The sequence below is a fragment of the Drosophila rhopaloa genome, unplaced genomic scaffold, assembly GCF_018152115.1.
Source record: "Drosophila rhopaloa isolate 14029-0021.01 unplaced genomic scaffold, ASM1815211v1 contig_92, whole genome shotgun sequence".
Lineage (NCBI taxonomy): Eukaryota > Metazoa > Arthropoda > Insecta > Diptera > Drosophilidae > Drosophila > Drosophila rhopaloa.
In genome coordinates this window covers 829,019-847,964 of record NW_025335192.1, presented here as the reverse complement: position 1 = coordinate 847,964, position 18,946 = coordinate 829,019, and positions in this window count along the sequence as shown.

The window sequence follows — 18,946 nt, the reverse complement described above, 5'->3', positions numbered from 1 at the left end:
CTCTAAAAATCTGCATTCAAATTTTTCAATTTAACTTTGATCAAATTTTTCACCCATTTTTATGTCAGTTATTTCTAATTTGACTTGTTTAACTTTGACCCAAAATTGAACTTCGACAATCCATAACTTTACCAAACTTAAGCCGATTCCAAAGCCGCATACCTCTAAAGACTTCTGATTCGATTCTCTAAAAATCTGATTTCAAATTTTTCAATTTAACGTTGATCAAATTTTTGACCCATTTTCATGTCAGTTATTTCTAGTTTTCCGAGGACTTGTAACAGAGTGACTCAAAATTGGACTTAGAGAGTCCATAACTTTACCAAACGTAAGCCGATTCCAAAGTGGCATACCTCTAAAGACTTCTGATTCGATTCTCTAAAAATCTGCATTCAAATTTTTCAATTTAACTTTGATCAAATTTTTCACCCATTTTCATGTCAGTTATTTATAATTTGACTTGTTTAACGTTGTCCCAAAATAGGACTTAGAGAGTCCATAACTTAACCAAACTTAAGCCGATTGCAAAGTGGCATACCTCTAAAGACTTCTGATTCGATTATCTAAAAATCTGCATTCAAATTTTTCAATTTAACTTTGATCAAATTTTTCACCCATTTTTATGTCAGTTATTTCTAATTTGACTTGTTTAACTTTGACCCAAAATTGAACTTCGAGAGTCCATAACTTTACCAAACTTAAGCCGATTCCAAAGCCGCATACCTCTAAAGACTTCTGATTCGATTCTCTAAAAATCTGCATTCAAATTTTTCAATTTATCTTTGATCAAATTTTTCACCCATTTTTATGTCAGTTATTTCTAATTTGACTTGTTTAACGTTGTCCCAAAATAGGACTTAGAGAGTCCATAACTTAACCAAACGTAAGCCGATTCCAAAGTGGCATACCTCTAAAGACTTCTGATTCGATTCTCTAAAAATCTGCATTCAAATTTTTCAATTTAACTTTGATCAAATTTTTCACCCATTTTCATGTCAGTTATTTCTAATTTGACTTGTTTAACTTTGACCCAAAATTGAACTTCGAGAGTCCATAACTTAATCAAACTTAAGCCGATTCCAAAGTGGCATACCTCTAAAGACTTCTCATTCGATTCTCTAAAAATCTGCATTCAAATTTTTCAATTTAACGTTGATCAAATTTTTGACCCATTTTCATGTCAGTTATTTCTAATTTGACTTGTTTAACTTTGACCCAAAATTGAACTTCGAGAGTCCATAACTTTACCAAGCTTAAGCCGATTGCAAAGTGGCATACCTCTAAAGACTTCTGATTCGATTCTCTAAAAATCTGCATTCAAATTTTTCAATTTAACGTCGATTAATTTTTTGACCCATTTTCATGTGAGTTATTTCTAATTTTCCGATGACTTGTAAAAGAGTGACTCAAAATTGGACTTAGAGTTCCATAACTTAACCAAACTTAAGCCGATTCCAAAGTGGCATACCTCTAAAGACTTCTGATTCGATTCTCTAAAAATCTGCATTCAAATTTTTCAATTTAACTTTGATCAAATTTTTCACCCATTTTTATGTCAGTTATTTCTAATTTGACTTGTTTAACTTTGACCCAAAATTGAACTTCGAGAGTCCATAACTTTACCAAGCTTAAGCCGATTGCAAAGTGGCATACCTCTAAAGACTTCTGATTCGATTCTCTAAAAATCTGCATTCAAATTTTTCAATTTAACGTGGATCAAACTTTTGACCCATTTTCATGTCAGTTATTTCTAGTTTTTCGAGGACTTGTAACAGAGTGACTCAAAATTGGACTTAGAGTTCCATAACTTAACCAAACTTAAGCCGATTCCAAAGTGGCATACCTCTAAAGACTTCTGATTCGATTCTCTAAAAATCTGCATTCAAATTTTTATACCCGTTACTCGTAGAGTAAAAGGGTATATTGTATTCGTGCAAAAGTATGTAACAGCTAGAAGGAAGCGTTTCCGACCCTATAAAGTATATATATTCTTGATCAGGGTCACTAGCCGAGTCGATATAGCCATGTCCGTCTGTCCGTCTGTCCGTCTGTCTGTCTGTCTGTCCGTATGAACGCTGAGATCTCGGAAACTATAAAAGCTAGAAGATTGGCATTTTGCATGCAGATTCTAGGAGTTCCTACGCAGCGCAAGTTTGTTTCAAAAAGGTGCCACGCCCCCTTTAACGCCCACAATCGGTTATATACGATTTTAAAAATTTAAATATTTCGGAAAAGTAAAAGTGCAGTTTTATTGTGTTTATCAATACCTATCGAAATGTAGAAGAAATTTTTCAAATCGGACCATTCGTTAAAAAGTTATGCGTGATCAAAGTTTCTATCTCCATCTCCCTCGCACTCCCTTTACCTGAGTAACGGGTATCTGATAGTCGGGGCACCCGACTATAGCGTTCTCTCTTGTTCAATTTAACTTTGATCAAATTTTTCACCCATTTTTATGTCAGTTATTTCTAATTTGACTTGTTTAACTTTGACCCAAAATTGAACTTCGAGAGTCCATAACTTTACCAAACTTAAGCCGATTCCAAAGCCGCATACCTATAAAGACTTCTGATTCGATTCTCTAAAAATCTGCATTCAAATTTTTCAATTTAACTTTGATCAAATTTTTCACCCATTTTTATGCCAGTTATTTCTAATTTGACTTGTTTAACTTTGACCCAAAATTGAACTTCGAGAGTCCATAACTTTACCAAGCTTAAGCCGATTGCAAAGTGGCATACCTCTAAAGACTTCTGATTCGATTCTCTAAAAATCTGCATTCAAATTTTTCAATTTAACGTGGATCAAACTTTTGACCCATTTTCATGTCAGTTATTTCTAGTTTTTCGAGGACCTGTAACAGAGTGACTCAAAATTGGACTTAGAGTTCCATAACTTAACCAAACTTAAGCCGATTCCAAAGTGGCATACCTCTAAAGACTTCTGATTCGATTCTCTAAAAATCTGCATTCAAATTTTTATACCCGTTACTCGTAGAGTAAAAGGGTATATTGTATTCGTGCAAAAGTATGTAACAGCTAGAAGGAAGCGTTTCCGACCCTATAAAGTATATATATTCTTGATCAGGGTCACTAGCCGAGTCGATATAGCCATGTCCGTCTGTCCGTCTGTCCGTCTGTCTGTCTGTCTGTCCGTATGAACGCTGAGATCTCGGAAACTATAAAAGCTAGAAGATTGGCATTTTGCATGCAGATTCTAGGAGTTCCTACGCAGCGCAAGTTTGTTTCAAAAAGGTGCCACGCCCCCTTTAACGCACACAATCGCTTATATACGATTTTAAAAATTTAAATATTTCGGAAAAGTAAAAAGGCAGTTTTATTGTGTTTATCAATACCTATCGAAATGTAGAAGAAATTTTTCAAATCGGACCATTCGTTAAAAAGTTATGCGTGATCAAAGTTTCTATCTCCATCTCCCTCGCACTCCCTTTACCTGAGTAACGGGTATCTGATAGTCGGGGCACCCGACTATAGCGTTCTCTCTTGTTCAATTTAACTTTGATCAAATTTTTCACCCATTTTTATGTCAGTTATTTCTAATTTGACTTGTTTAACTTTGACCCAAAATTGAACTTCGAGAGTCCATAACTTTACCAAACTTAAGCCGATTCCAAAGCCGCATACCTCTAAAGACTTCTGATTCGATTCTCTAAAAATCTGCATTCAAATTTTTCAATTTAACGTTGATCAAATTTTTGACCCATTTTCATGTGAGTTATTTCTAATTTTCCGATGACTTGTAACAGAGTGACTCAAAATTGGACTTAGAGTTCCATAACTTTACCAAGCTTAAGCCGATTGCAAAGTGGCATACCTCTAAAGACTTCTGATTCGATTCTCTAAAAATCTGCATTCAAATTTTTCAATTTAACTTTGATCAAATTTTTCACCCATTTTTATGTCAGTTATTTCTAATTTGACATGTTTAACTTTGACCCAAAATTGAACTTCGAGAGTCCATAACTTTACCAAACTTAAGCCGATTCCAAAGCCGCATACCTCTAAAGACTACTGATTCGATTCTCTAAAAATCTGCATTCAAATTTTTCAATTTAACGTTGATCAAATTTTTGACCCATTTTCATGTCAGTTATTTCTAGTTTTCCGAGGACTTGTAACAGAGTGACTCAAAATTGGACTTAGAGTTCCATAACTTAACCAAACTTAAGCCGATTCCAAAGTGGCATACCTCTAAACTCTTCTGATTCGATTCTCTAAAAATCTGCATTCAAATTTTTCAATTTAACTTTGATCAAATTTTTCACCCATTTTTATGTCAGTTATTTCTAATTTGACTTGTTTAACTTTGACCCAAAATTGAACTTCGAGAGTCCATAACTTTACCAAACTTAAGCCGATTCCAAAGCCGCATACCTCTAAAGACTTCTGATTCGATTCTCTAAAAATCTGCATTCAAATTTTTCAATTTAACGTTGATCAAATTTTTGACCCATTTTCATGTGAGTTATTTCTAATTTTCCGATGACTTGTAAAAGAGTGACTCAAAATTGGACTTAGAGTTCCATAACTTTACCAAGCTTAAGCCGATTGCAAAGTGGCATACCTCTAAAGACTTCTGATTCGATTCTCTAAAAATCTGCATTCAAATTTTTCAATTTAACTTTGATCAAATTTTTCACCCATTTTTAGTCAGTTATTTCTAATTTGACATGTTTAACTTTGACCCAAAATTGAACTTCGAGAGTCCATAACTTTACCAAACTTAAGCCGATTCCAAAGCCGCATACCTCTAAAGACTACTGATTCGATTCTCTAAAAATCTGCATTCAAATTTTTCAATTTAACGTTGATCAAATTTTTGACCCATTTTCATGTCAGTTATTTCTAGTTTTCCGAGGACTTGTAACAGAGTGACTCAAAATTGGACTTAGAGTTCCATAACTTAACCAAACTTAAGCCGATTCCAAAGTGGCATACCTCTAAACTCTTCTGATTCGATTCTCTAAAAATCTGCATTCAAATTTTTCAATTTAACTTTGATCAAATTTTTCACCCATTTTTATGTCAGTTATTTCTAATTTGACTTGTTTAACTTTGACCCAAAATTGAACTTCGAGAGTCCATAACTTTACCAAACTTAAGCCGATTCCAAAGCCGCATACCTCTAAAGACTTCTGATTCGATTCTCTAAAAATCTGCATTCAAATTTTTCAATTTAACGTTGATCAAATTTTTGACCCATTTTCATGTGAGTTATTTCTAGATTTCCGAGGACTTCTAACAGAGTGACTTAAAATTGGACTTAGAGAGTCCATAACTTTACCAAACTTAAGCCGATTGCAAAGTGGCATACCTCTAAAGACTTCTGATTCGATTCTCTAAAAATCTGCATTCAAATTTTTCAATTTAACTTTGATCAAATTTTTCACCCATTTTTATGTCAGTTATTTCTAATTTGACTTGTAAACTTTGACCCAAAATTGAACTTCGAGAGTCCATTACTTTACCAAACTTAAGCCGATTCCAAAGCCGCATACCTCTAAAGACTTCTGATTCGATTCTCTAAAAATCTGCATTCAAATTTTTCAATTTAACGTTGATCCAATTTTTGACCCATTTTCATGTCAGTTATTTCTAGTTTTCCGAGGACTTGTAACAGAGTGACTCAAAATTGGACTTAGAGTTCCATAACTTAACCAAACTTAAGCCGATTCCAAAGTGGCATACCTCTAAAGACTTCTGATTCGATTCTATAAAAATCTGCATTCAAATTTTTCAATTTAACTTTGATCAAATTTTTCACCCATTTTTATGTCAGTTATTTCTAATTTGACTTGTTTAACTTTGACCCAAAATTGAACTTCGAGAGTCCATAACTTTACCAAACTTAAGCCGATTCCAAAGCCGCATACCTCTAAAGACTTCTGATTCGATTCTCTAAAAATCTGGATTCAAATTTTTCAATTTAACGTTGATCAAATTTTTGACCCATTTTCATGTGAGTTATTTCTAATTTTCCGATGACTTGTAAAAGAGTGACTCAAAATTGGACTTAGAGTTCCATAACTTAACCAAACTTAAGCCGATTCCAAAGTGGCATACCTCTAAAGACTTCTGATTCGATTCTCTAAAAATCTGCATTCAAATTTTTCAATTTAACTTTGATCAAATTTTTCACCCATTTTTATGTCAGTTTGACTTGTTTAACTTTGACCCAAAATTGAATTTCGAGAGTCCATAACTTTACCAAACTTAAGCCGATTCCAAAGCCGCATACCTCTAAAGACTTCTGATTCGATTCTCTAAAAATCTGCATTCAAATTTTTTAATTTAACTTTGATCAAATTTTTCACCCATTTTTATGTCAGTTATTTCTAATTTGACCTGTTTAACGTTGTCCCAAAATAGGACTTAGAGAGTCCATAACTTAACCAAACGTAAGCCGATTCCAAAGTGGCATACCTCTAAAGACTTCTGATTCGATTCTCTAAAAACCTGCATTCAAATTTTTCAATTTAACTTTGATCAAATTTTTCACCCATTTTTATGTCAGTTATTTCTAATTTGACTTGTTTAATTTTGACCCAAAATTGAACTTCGAGAGTCCATAACTTTACCAAGCTTAAGCCGATTGCCAAGTGGCATACCTCTAAAGACTTCTGATTCGATTCTCTAAAAATCTGCATTCAAATTTTTCAATTTAACGTCGATTAATTTTTTGACCCATTTTCATGTGAGTTATTTCTAATTTTCCGATGACTTGTAAAAGAGTGACTCAAAATTGGACTTAGAGTTCCATAACTTAACCAAACTTAAGCCGATTCCAAAGTGGCATACCTCTAAAGACTTCTGATTCGATTCTCTAAAAATCTGCATTCAAATTTTTCAATTTAACTTTGATCAAATTTTTCACCCATTTTTATGTCAGTTTGACTTGTTTAACTTTGACCCAAAATTGAATTTCGAGAGTCCATAACTTTACCAAACTTAAGCCGATTCCAAAGCCGCATACCTCTAAAGACTTCTGATTCGATTCTCTAAAAATCTGCATTCAAATTTTTCAATTTAACTTTGATCAAATTTTTCACCCATTTTTATGTCAGTTATTTCTAATTTGACCTGTTTAACGTTGTCCCAAAATAGGACTTAGAGAGTCCATAACTTAACCAAACGTAAGCCGATTCCAAAGTGGCATACCTCTAAAGACTTCTGATTCGATTCTCTAAAAACCTGCATTCAAATTTTTCAATTTAACTTTGATCAAATTTTTCACCCATTTTCATGTCAGTTATTTCTAATTTGACTTGTTTAACTTTGACCCAAAATTGAACTTCGAGAGTCCATAACTTTACCAAACTTAAGCCGATTCCAAAGCCGCATACCTCTAAAGACTTCTGATTCGATTCTCTAAAAATCTGCATTCAAATTTTTCAATTAAACGTTGATCAAATTTTTGACCCATTTTCATGTGAGTTATTTCTAATTTTCCGATGACTTGTAAAAGAGTGACTCAAAATTGGACTTAGAGTTCCATAACTTAACCAAACTTAAGCCGATTCCAAAGTGGCATACCTCTAAAGACTTCTGATTCGATTCTCTAAAAATCTGCATTCAAATTTTTCAATTTAACTTTGATCAAATTTTTTACCCATTTTTATGTCAGTTATTTCTAATTTGACTTGTTTAACTTTGACCCAAAATTGAACTTCGAGAGTCCATAACTTTACCAAACTTAAGCCGATTCCAAAGCCGCATACCTCTAAAGACTTCTGATTCGATTCTCTAAAAATCTGCATTCAAATTTTTCAATTAAACGTTGATCAAATTTTTGACCCATTTTCATGTGAGTTATTTCTAATTTTCCGATGACTTGTAAAAGAGTGACTCAAAATTGGACTTAGAGTTCCATAACTTAACCAAACTTAAGCCGATTGCAAAGTGGCATACCTCTAAAGACTTCTGATTCGATTCTCTAAAAATCTGCATTCAAATTTTTCAATTTAACTTTGATCAAATTTTTTACCCATTTTTATGTCAGTTATTTCTAATTTGACTTGTTTAACTTTGACCCAAAATTGAACTTCGAGAGTCCATAACTTTACCAAACTTAAGCCGATTCCAAAGCCGCATACCTCTAAAGACTTCTGATTCGATTCTCTAAAAATCTGCATTCAAATTTTTCAATTAAACGTTGATCAAATTTTTGACCCATTTTCATGTGAGTTATTTCTAATTTTCCGATGACTTGTAAAAGAGTGACTCAAAATTGGACTTAGAGTTCCATAACTTTACCAAGCTTAAGCCGATTGCAAAGTGGCATACCTCTAGAGACTTCTGATTCGATTCTCTAAAAATCTGCATTCAAATTTTTCAATTTAACTTTGATCAAATTTTTCACCCATTTTTATGTCAGTTATTTCTAAAGACTTCTGATTCGATTCTCTAAAAATCTGCATTCAAATTTTTCAATTTAACTTTGATCAAATTTTTTACCCATTTTTATGTCAGTTATTTCTAATTTGACTTGTTTAACTTTGACCCAAAATTGAACTTCGAGAGTCCATAACTTTACCAAACTTAAGCCGATTCCAAAGCCGCATACCTCTAAAGACTTCTGATTCGATTCTCTAAAAATCTGCATTCAAATTTTTCAATTAAACGTTGATCAAATTTTTGACCCATTTTCATGTGAGTTATTTCTAATTTTCCGATGACTTGTAAAAGAGTGACTCAAAATTGGACTTAGAGTTCCATAACTTAACCAAACTTAAGCCGATTGCAAAGTGGCATACCTCTAAAGACTTCTGATTCGATTCTCTAAAAATCTGCATTCAAATTTTTCAATTTAACTTTGATCAAATTTTTTACCCATTTTTATGTCAGTTATTTCTAATTTGACTTGTTTAACTTTGACCCAAAATTGAACTTCGAGAGTCCATAACTTTACCAAACTTAAGCCGATTCCAAAGCCGCATACCTCTAAAGACTTCTGATTCGATTCTCTAAAAATCTGCATTCAAATTTTTTAATTAAACGTTGATCAAATTTTTGACCCATTTTCATGTGAGTTATTTCTAATTTTCCGATGACTTGTAAAAGAGTGACTCAAAATTGGACTTAGAGTTCCATAACTTTACCAAGCTTAAGCCGATTGCAAAGTGGCATACCTCTAGAGACTTCTGATTCGATTCTCTAAAAATCTGCATTCAAATTTTTCAATTTAACTTTGATCAAATTTTTCACCCATTTTTATGTCAGTTATTTCTAATTTGACTTGTTTAACTTTGACCCAAAATTGAACTTCGAGAGTCCATAACTTTACCAAACTTAAGCCGATTCCAAAGCCGCATACCTCTAAAGACTTCTGATTCGATTCTCTAAAAATCTGCATTCAAATTTTTCAATTTAACTTTGATCAAATTTTTCACCCATTTTTATGTCAGTTATTTCTAATTTGACTTGTTTAACGTTGTCCCAAAATAGGACTTAGAGAGTCCATAACTTAACCAAACGTAAGCCGATTCCAAAGTGGCATACCTCTAAAGACTTCTGATTCGATTCTCTAAAAATCTGCATTCAAATTTTTCAATTTAACTTTGATCAAATTTTTCACCCATTTTCATGTCAGTTATTTCTAATTTGACTTGTTTAACTTTGACCCAAAATTGAACTTCGAGAGTCCATAACTTAATTAAACTTAAGCCGATTCCAAAGTGGCATACCTCTAAAGACTTCTCATTCGATTCTCTAAAAATCTGCATTTAAATTTTTCAATGTCAGTTATTTCCAATTTTCCGATGACTTGTAACAGAGTGACTCAAAATTGGACTTAGAGAATCCATAACTTAACCAATCTTAAGCCGATTCCAAAGTGGCATACCTCTAAAGACTTCTGATTCGATTCTCTAAAAATCTAAATTCAAATTTTTCAATTTAACTGTGATCAAATTTTTCACCCATTTTCATGTCAGTTATTTCTAATTTGACTTGTTTAACTTTGACCCAAAATTGAACTTCGAGAGTCCATAACTTAATTAAACTTAAGCCGATTCCAAAGTGGCATACCTCTAAAGACTTCTCATTCGATTCTCTAAAAATCTGCATTCAAATTTTTATACCCTTGCAGAGGGTATTATAATTTTGGTCAAAAGTGTGCAACGCAGTGAAGGAGACATCTCCGACCATATAAAGTATATATATTCTTGATCAGGATCACCTCCTGAGTTGATATAGCCATGTCCGTCTGTCCGTCTGTCCGTCTGTCTGTCCGTCTGTCTGTCCGTCTGTCTGTCCGTCTGTCTGTTTCTACGCAAACTAGTCGCTCAGTTTTAAAGCTATCGAATTGAAACTTTGCACACACCCTTCTTTCCTTTGCACGCAGTATATAAGTCGGAACGGCCGGGATCGGCCGACTATATCCTATAGCTGCCATATAACTGATTGATCGGAAATGCCATAACTCTGCTGTTTGTTAAGTTAGGAAGTTGGGACTCTCTATGGGTATTATATTTGGCCAATCAATCCGACGTACCAAATTTCATAAGGATCGGCCGACTATATCCTATAGCTGCCATATAACTGATTAATCCGAAATGCCATAACTTTGGTGTTTGTAAAGTTAGGAAGTTGGGATTTTCTATGGGTTGTATTTTTGGCCAATCAATCCGACGTTCCCAATTTCATATGGATCGGTCGACTATATCCTATAGCTGCGATATAACTGAACGATCAGAAATGCCATAACTTTGGTGTTTTTAAAGTTAGGAAGTTCGGATTTTTTATGGGTTCTATATTTGGCCAATCAATCTGACCTACCAAATTTTAAAAGGATCGGTCGACTATATTCTATAGCTGCCATATAACTGAACGATCGGAAATGCCATAACATTGGTGTTTTTATACCCTTGCAGAGGGTATTATAATTTTGGTCAAAAGTGTGCAACGCAGTGAAGGAGACATCTCCGACCATATAAAGTATATATATTCTTGATCAGGATCACCTCCTGAGTTGATATAGCCATGTCCGTCTGTCCGTCTGTCTGTCCGTCTGTCTGTCCGTCTGTCTGTCCGTCTGTCTGTTTCTACGCAAACTAGTCGCTCAGTTTTAAAGCTATCGAATTGAAACTTTGCACACACCCTTCTTTCCTTTGCACGCAGTATATAAGTCGGAACGGCCGGGATCGGCCGACTATATCCTATAGCTGCCATATAACTGATTGATCGGAAATGCCATAACTTTCGTGTTTGTAAAGTTAGGAAGTTGGGACTTTCTATGGGTTTTAAATTTGGCCAATCAATCCGACCTACCAAATTTCATAAGGATCGGCCGACTATATCCTATAGCTGCCATATAACTGATTAATCCGAAATGCCATAACTTTGGTGTTTGTAAAGTTAGGAAGTTGGGATTTTCTATGGGTTGTATTTTTGGCCAATCAATCCGACGTTCCCAATTTCATATGGATCGGTCGACTATATCCTATAGCTGCGATATAACTGAACGATCAGAAATGCCATAACTTTGGTGTTTTTAAAGTTAGGAAGTTGGGATTTTTATGGGTTCTATATTTGGCCAATCAATCTGACCTACCAAATTTTAAAAGGATCGGTCGACTATATTCTATAGCTGCCATATAATTGAACGATCGGAAATGCCATAACATTGGTGTTTTTTTATACCCTTGCAGAGGGTATTATAATTTTGGTCAAAAGTGTGCAACGCAGTGAAGGAGACATCTCCGACCATATTAAGTATATATATTCTTGATCAGGATCACCTCCTGAGTTGATATAGCCATGTCCGTCTGTCCGTCTGTCCGTCTGTCTGTCCGTCTGTCTGTCCGTCTGTCTGTCCGTCTGTCTGTCCGTCTGTCTGTCCGTCTGTCTGTCCGTCTGTCTGTTTCTACGCAAACTAGTCGCTCAGTTTTAAAGCTATCGAATTGAAACTTTGCACACACCCTTCTTTCCTTTGCACGCAGTATATAAGTCGGAACGGCCGGGATCGGCCGACTATATCCTATAGCTGCCATATAACTGATTGATCGGAAATGCCATAACTTTCGTGTTTGTAAAGTTAGGAAGTTGGGACTTTCTATGGGTTTTAAATTTGGCTAATCAATCCGACCTACCAAATTTCATAAGGATCGGCCGACTATATCCTATAGCTGCCATATAACTGATTAATCCGAAATGCCATAACTTTGGTGTTTGTAAAGTTAGGAAGTTGGGATTTTCTATGGGTTGTATTTTTGGCCAATCAATCCGACGTTCCCAATTTCATATGGATCGGTCGACTATATCCTATAGCTGCGATATAACTGAACGATCAGAAATGCCATAACTTTGGTGTTTTTAAAGTTAGGAAGTTGGGATTTTTTATGGGTTCTATATTTGGCCAATCAATCTGACCTACCAAATTTTAAAAGGATCGGTCGACTATATTCTATAGCTGCCATATAACTGAACGATCGGAAATGCCATAACATTGGTGTTTTTTTTATTTTTAAAGTTAGGATATTGGGATTTTTTATGGGTTTTATATTTGGCCAATCAATCTGACCTACCAAATTTCATAAGGATCGGACGACTATATTCTATAGCTGCCATTTAACTGAACGATCGGAAATGCCATAACATTGGTGTTTTTAAAGTTAGGAAATTGGGATTTTGTATTGGTTTTTTATTTGGTCAATCTATCTATTTCATAAGGATCTTTGGTGTGTTTTTCAGATTTAATTTTAAACCTAATTTAGAATTGTTATTGAGCACTGGTACATATAAGAAAATTTGTACTTAGTCATAGAATATGTCATAGAATATAAAATCAATCAATAAAATTCAACCCCCTCGAACTTTTCCTTAATGGTAATGCCAACTTTTGAGAAATAGATTTATTAAATATTATTTTGAATCTATCGCCGATACATTTTTATACCCTTGCAGAGGGTATTATAATTTTGGTCAAAAGTGTGCAACGCAGTGAAGGAGACATCTCCGACCCTATAAAGTATATATATTCTTGATCAGGATCACCTCCTGAGTTGATATAGCCATGTCCGTCTGTCCGTCTGTCCGTCTGTCTGTCCGTCTGTCTGTCCGTCTGTCTGTTTCTACGCGAACTAGTCTCTCAGTTTTAAAGATATCGAATTGAAACTTTGCACACACCCTTCTTTCCTTTGCACGCAGTATATAAGTCGGAACGGCCGGGATCGGCCGACTATATCCTATAGCTGCCATATAACTGATTGATCGGAAATGCCATAACTCTGCTGTTTGTTAAGTTAGGAAGTTGGGATTTTCTATGGGTTTTATATTTGGCCAATCAATCCGACCTACCAAATTTCATAAGGATCGGTCGACTATATCTTATAGCTGCCATATAACTGATTGATCGGAAATGCCATAACTTAAGTGTTTGTTAAGTTAGGAAGTTGGAATTTTCTATGGGTTTTTTTTTGCCCAATCAATCCGACATATCAAATTTCATAAGGATCGGCCGACTATATTCTATAGCTGCCATATACATAACTGAACGATTGGAAATGCCATAACTTTGGTGTTTTTAAAGTTAGGAAGTTGGGATTTTTGATGAGTATTAAGAATGCATCATATGAATAATTTTGGAGAATATAATTTGCAGAATATTCTGCAAGGGTATTTCAACTTCGGCTCCGCCCGAAGTTAGCTTTCCTTTCTTGTTCAATTTAACGTTGATCAAATTTTTGACCCATTTTCATGTCAGTTATTTCTAATTTGACTTGTTTAACTTTGACCCAAAATTGAACTTCGAGAGTCCATAACTTTACCAAGCTTAAGCCGATTGCAAAGTGGCATACCTCTAAAGACTTCTGATTCGATTCTCTAAAAATCTGCATTCAAATTTTTCAATTTAACGTCGATTAATTTTTTGACCCATTTTCATGTGAGTTATTTCTAATTTTCCGATGACTTGTAAAAGAGTGACTCAAAATTGGACTTAGAGTTCCATAACTTAACCAAACTTAAGCCGATTCCAAAGTGGCATACCTCTAAAGACTTCTGATTCGATTCTCTAAAAATCTGCATTCAAATTTTTCAATTTAACTTTGATCAAATTTTTCACCCATTTTCATGTCAGTTATTTCTAATTTGACTTGTTTAACTTTGACCCAAAATTGAACTTCGAGAGTCCATAACTTTACCAAACTTAAGCCGATTCCAAAGCCGCATACCTCTAAAGACTTCTGATTCGATTCTCTAAAAATCTGCATTCAAATTTTTCAATTTAACGTTGATCAAATTTTTGACCCATTTTCATGTCAGTTATTTCTAGTTTTTCGAGGACTTGTAACAGAGTGACTCAAAATTGGACTTAGAGTTCCATAACTTAACCAAACTTAAGCCGATTCCAAAGTGGCATACCTCTAAAGACTTCTGATTCGATTCTCTAAAAATCTGCATTCAAATTTTTCAATTTAACTTTGATCAAATTTTTTACCCATTTTTATGTCAGTTATTTCTAATTTGACTTGTTTAACTTTGACCCAAAATTGAACTTCGAGAGTCCATAACTTTACCAAACTTAAGCCGATTCCAAAGCCGCATACCTCTAAAGACTTCTGATTCGATTCTCTAAAAATCTGCATTCAAATTTTTCAATTTAACGTTGATCAAATTTTTTGACCCATTTTCATGTGAGTTATTTCTAATTTTCCGATGACTTGTAAAAGAGTGACTCAAAATTGGACTTAGAGTTCCATAACTTTACCAAGCCTAAGCCGATTGCAAAGTGGCATACCTCTAAAGACTTCTGATTCGATTCTCTAAAAATCTGCATTCAAATTTTTCAATTTAACTTTGATCAAATTTTTCACCCATTTTCATGTCAGTTATTTCTAATTTGACTTGTTTAACTTTGACCCAAAATTGAACTTCGAGAGTCCATAACTTAATTAAACTTAAGCCGATTCCAAAGTGGCATACCTCTAAAGACTTCTCATTCGATTCTCTAAAAATCTGCATTCAAATTTTTCAATTTAACGTTGATCAAATTTTTGACCCATTTTCATGTCAGTTATTTCTAATTTGACTTGTTTAACTTTGACCCAAAATTGAACTTCGAGAGTCCATAACTTTACCAAGCTTAAGCCGATTGCAAAGTGGCATACCTCTAAAGACTTCTGATTCGATTCTCTAAAAATCTGCCATCAAATTTTTCAATTTAACGTCGATTAATTTTTTGACCCATTTTCATGTGAGTTATTTCTAATTTTCCGATGACTTGTAAAAGAGTGACTCAAAATTGGACTTAGAGTTCCATAACTTAACCAAACTTAAGCCGATTCCAAAGTGGCATACCTCTAAAGACTTCTGATTCGATTCTCTAAAAATCTGCATTCAAATTTTTCAATTTAACTTTAATCAAATTTTTCACCCATTTTCATGTCAGTTATTTCTAATTTGACTTGTTTAACTTTGACCCAAAATTGAACTTCGAGAGTCCATAACTTAATTAAACTTAAGCCGATTCCAAAGTGGCATACCTCTAAAGACTTCTCATTCGATTCTCTAAAAATCTGCATTCAAATTTTTCAATTTAACGTTGATCAAATTTTTGACCCATTTTCATGTCAGTTATTTCTAATTTGACTTGTTTAACTTTGACCCAAAATTGAACTTCGAGAGTCCATAACTTTACCAAGCTTAAGCCGATTGCAAAGTGGCATACCTCTAAAGACTTCTGATTCGATTCTCTAAAAATCTGCATTCAAATTTTTCAATTTAACGTCGATTAATTTTTTGACCCATTTTCATGTGAGTTATTTCTAATTTTCCGATGACTTGTAAAAGAGTGACTCAAAATTGGACTTAGAGTTCCATAACTTAACCAAACTTAAGGGGGTCTTCTAGTCTAGAAATTTGAGAAAATCGAAAAATTTTTTTTTTCATAATTCGATAGTTTGGATATTCAAAAATATCTTCCTAAAAGGATTTTTCAAAACTCAAATTATTTTCATAGCTATAGCCGTTTTAGTGACGTGGCAACTAGACCGGTTGAGGGAACGACTGGAATTTTAAACGCGTTTTTCTCGAAACTACTTTTTTTGATGCGGTCGCCACTCTAACTCAAGTTCTAATCAGTCGATTTACTTGAAATTTGGCATGAATATTCTTTAAATATATCGCTATCGCATGAACCAACAAAAAAAAAAAATTTTAATTTATAATATTTTTAAAAATTCGACAAAGTGGAAAAATTAGTGAAAAAAATCGACTTTTTTCTTTGAGTAGCCGCCATTTCATGAAAAAAAAGATATTTTTTTTTTGGTGGTTCATGCCATAGCGACATTCGTACTCATTAATAATCTATCATTGTTTTAGTTTTCAGATAACTACAAGCATAGATATCATGGCGACGCGGACACGTCCTCTTTTTTTTCCCTCTTCTTCAAGAAGGAATAACTCAATGAAAACTAATTTTTTTTTTTTGAAATTTATTTTTTGTACTCCTTTAAGTTTAATAAACAAGTGATAAAAAAACGGATAATAAAAATATATATTGCTTTTTTTTTATTAATTGTTAAAAAAAGGTCGAAATTCGAGCCTCTAGACTAGAAGACCCCCTTAAGCCGATTCCAAAGTGGCATACCTCTAAAGACTTCTGATTCGATTCTCTAAAAATCTGCATTCAAATTTTTCAATTTAACTTTGATCAAATTTTTCACCCATTTTCATGTCAGTTATTTCTAATTTGACTTGTTTAACTTTGACCCAAAATTGAACTTCGAGAGTCCATAACTTAATTAAACTTAAGCCGATTCCAAAGTGGCATACCTCTAAAGACTTCTCATTCGATTCTCTAAAAATCTGCATTCAAATTTTTCAATTTAACGTTGATCAAATTTTTGACCCATTTTCATGTCAGTTATTTCTAATTTGACTTGTTTAACTTTGACCCAAAATTGAACTTCGAGAGTCCATAACTTTACCAAGCTTAAGCCGATTGCAAAGTGGCATACCTCTAAAGACTTCTGATTCGATTCTCTAAAAATCTGCATTCAAATTTTTCAATTTAACGTCGATTAATTTTTTGACCCATTTTCATGTGAGTTATTTCTAATTTTCCGATGACTTGTAAAAGAGTGACTCAAAATTGGACTTAGAGTTCCATAACTTAACCAAACTTAAGCCGATTCCAAAGTGGCATACCTCTAAAGACTTCTGATTCGATTCTCTAAAAATCTGCATTCAAATTTTTCAATTTAACTTTGATCAAATTTTTCACCCATTTTCATGTCAGTTATTTCTAATTTGACTTGTTTAACTTTGACCCAAAATTGAACTTCGAGAGTCCATAACTTTACCAAACTTAAGCCGATTCCAAAGCCGCATACCTCTAAAGACTTCTCATTCGATTCTCTAAAAATCTGCATTCAAATTTTTCAATTTAACGTTGATCAAATTTTTGACCCATTTTCATGTCAGTTATTTCTAATTTGACTTGTTTAACTTTGACCCAAAATTGAACTTCGAGAGTCCATAACTTTACCAAGCTTAAGCCGATTGCAAAGTGGCATACCTCTAAAGACTTCTGATTCGATTCTCTAAAAATCTGCATTCAAATTTTTCAATTTAACGTCGATTAATTTTTTTGACCCATTTTCATGTGAGTTATTTCTAATTTTCCGATGACTTGTAAAAGAGTGACTCAAAATTGGACTTAGAGTTCCATAACTTAACCAAACTTAAGCCGATTCCAAAGTGGCATACCTCTAAAGACTTCTGATTCGATTCTCTAAAAATCTGCATTCAAATTTTTCAATTTAACTTTGATCAAATTTTTCACCCATTTTCATGTCAGTTATTTCTAATTTGACTTGCATTCAAATTTTTCAATTTAACGTTGATCAAATTTTTGACCCATCTTCATGTCAGTTATTTCTAGTTTTTCGAGGACTTGTAACAGAGTGACTCAAAATTGGACTTAGAGTTCCATAACTTAACCAAACTTAAGCCGATTCCAAAGTGGCATACCTCTAAAGACTTCTGATTCGATTCTCTAAAAATCTGCATTCAAATTTTTCAATTTAACTTTGATCAAATTTTTCACCCATTTTCATGTCAGTTATTTCTAATTTGACTTGTTTAACTTTGACCCAAAATTGAACTTCGAGAGTCCATAACTTAATTAAACTTAAGCCGATTCCAAAGTGGCATACCTCTAAAGACTTCTCATTCGATTCTCTAAAAATCTGCATTCAAATTTTTCAATTTAACGTTGATCAAATTTTTGACCCATTTTCATGTCAGTTATTTCTAATTTGACTTGTTTAACTTTGACCCAAAATTGAACTTCGAGAGTCCATAACTTTACCAAGCTTAAGCCGATTGCAAAGTGGCATACCTCTAAAGACTTCTGATTCGATTCTCTAAAAATCTGCATTCAAATTTTTCAATTTAACGTCGATTAATTTTTTGACCCATTTTCATGTGAGTTATTTCTAATTTTCCGATGACTTGTAAAAGAGTGACTCAAAATTGGACTTAGAGTTCCATAACTTAACCAAACTTAAGCCGATTCCAAAGTGGCATACCTCTAAAGACTTCTGATTCGATTCTCTAAAAATCTGCATTCAAATTTTTCAATTTAACTTTGATCAAATTTTTCACCCATTTTCATGTCAGTTATTTCTAATTTGACTTGTTTAACTTTGACCCAAAATTGAACTTCGAGAGTCCATAACTTAATTAAACTTAAGCCGATTCCAAAGTGGCATACCTCTAAAGACTTCTCATTCGATTCTCTAAAAATCTGCATTCAAATTTTTCAATTTAACGTTGATCAAATTTTTGACCCATTTTCATGTCAGTTATTTCTAATTTGACTTGTTTAACTTTGACCCAAAATTGAACTTCGAGAGTCCATAACTTTACCAAGCTTAAGCCGATTGCAAAGTGGCATACCTCTAAAGACTTCTGATTCGATT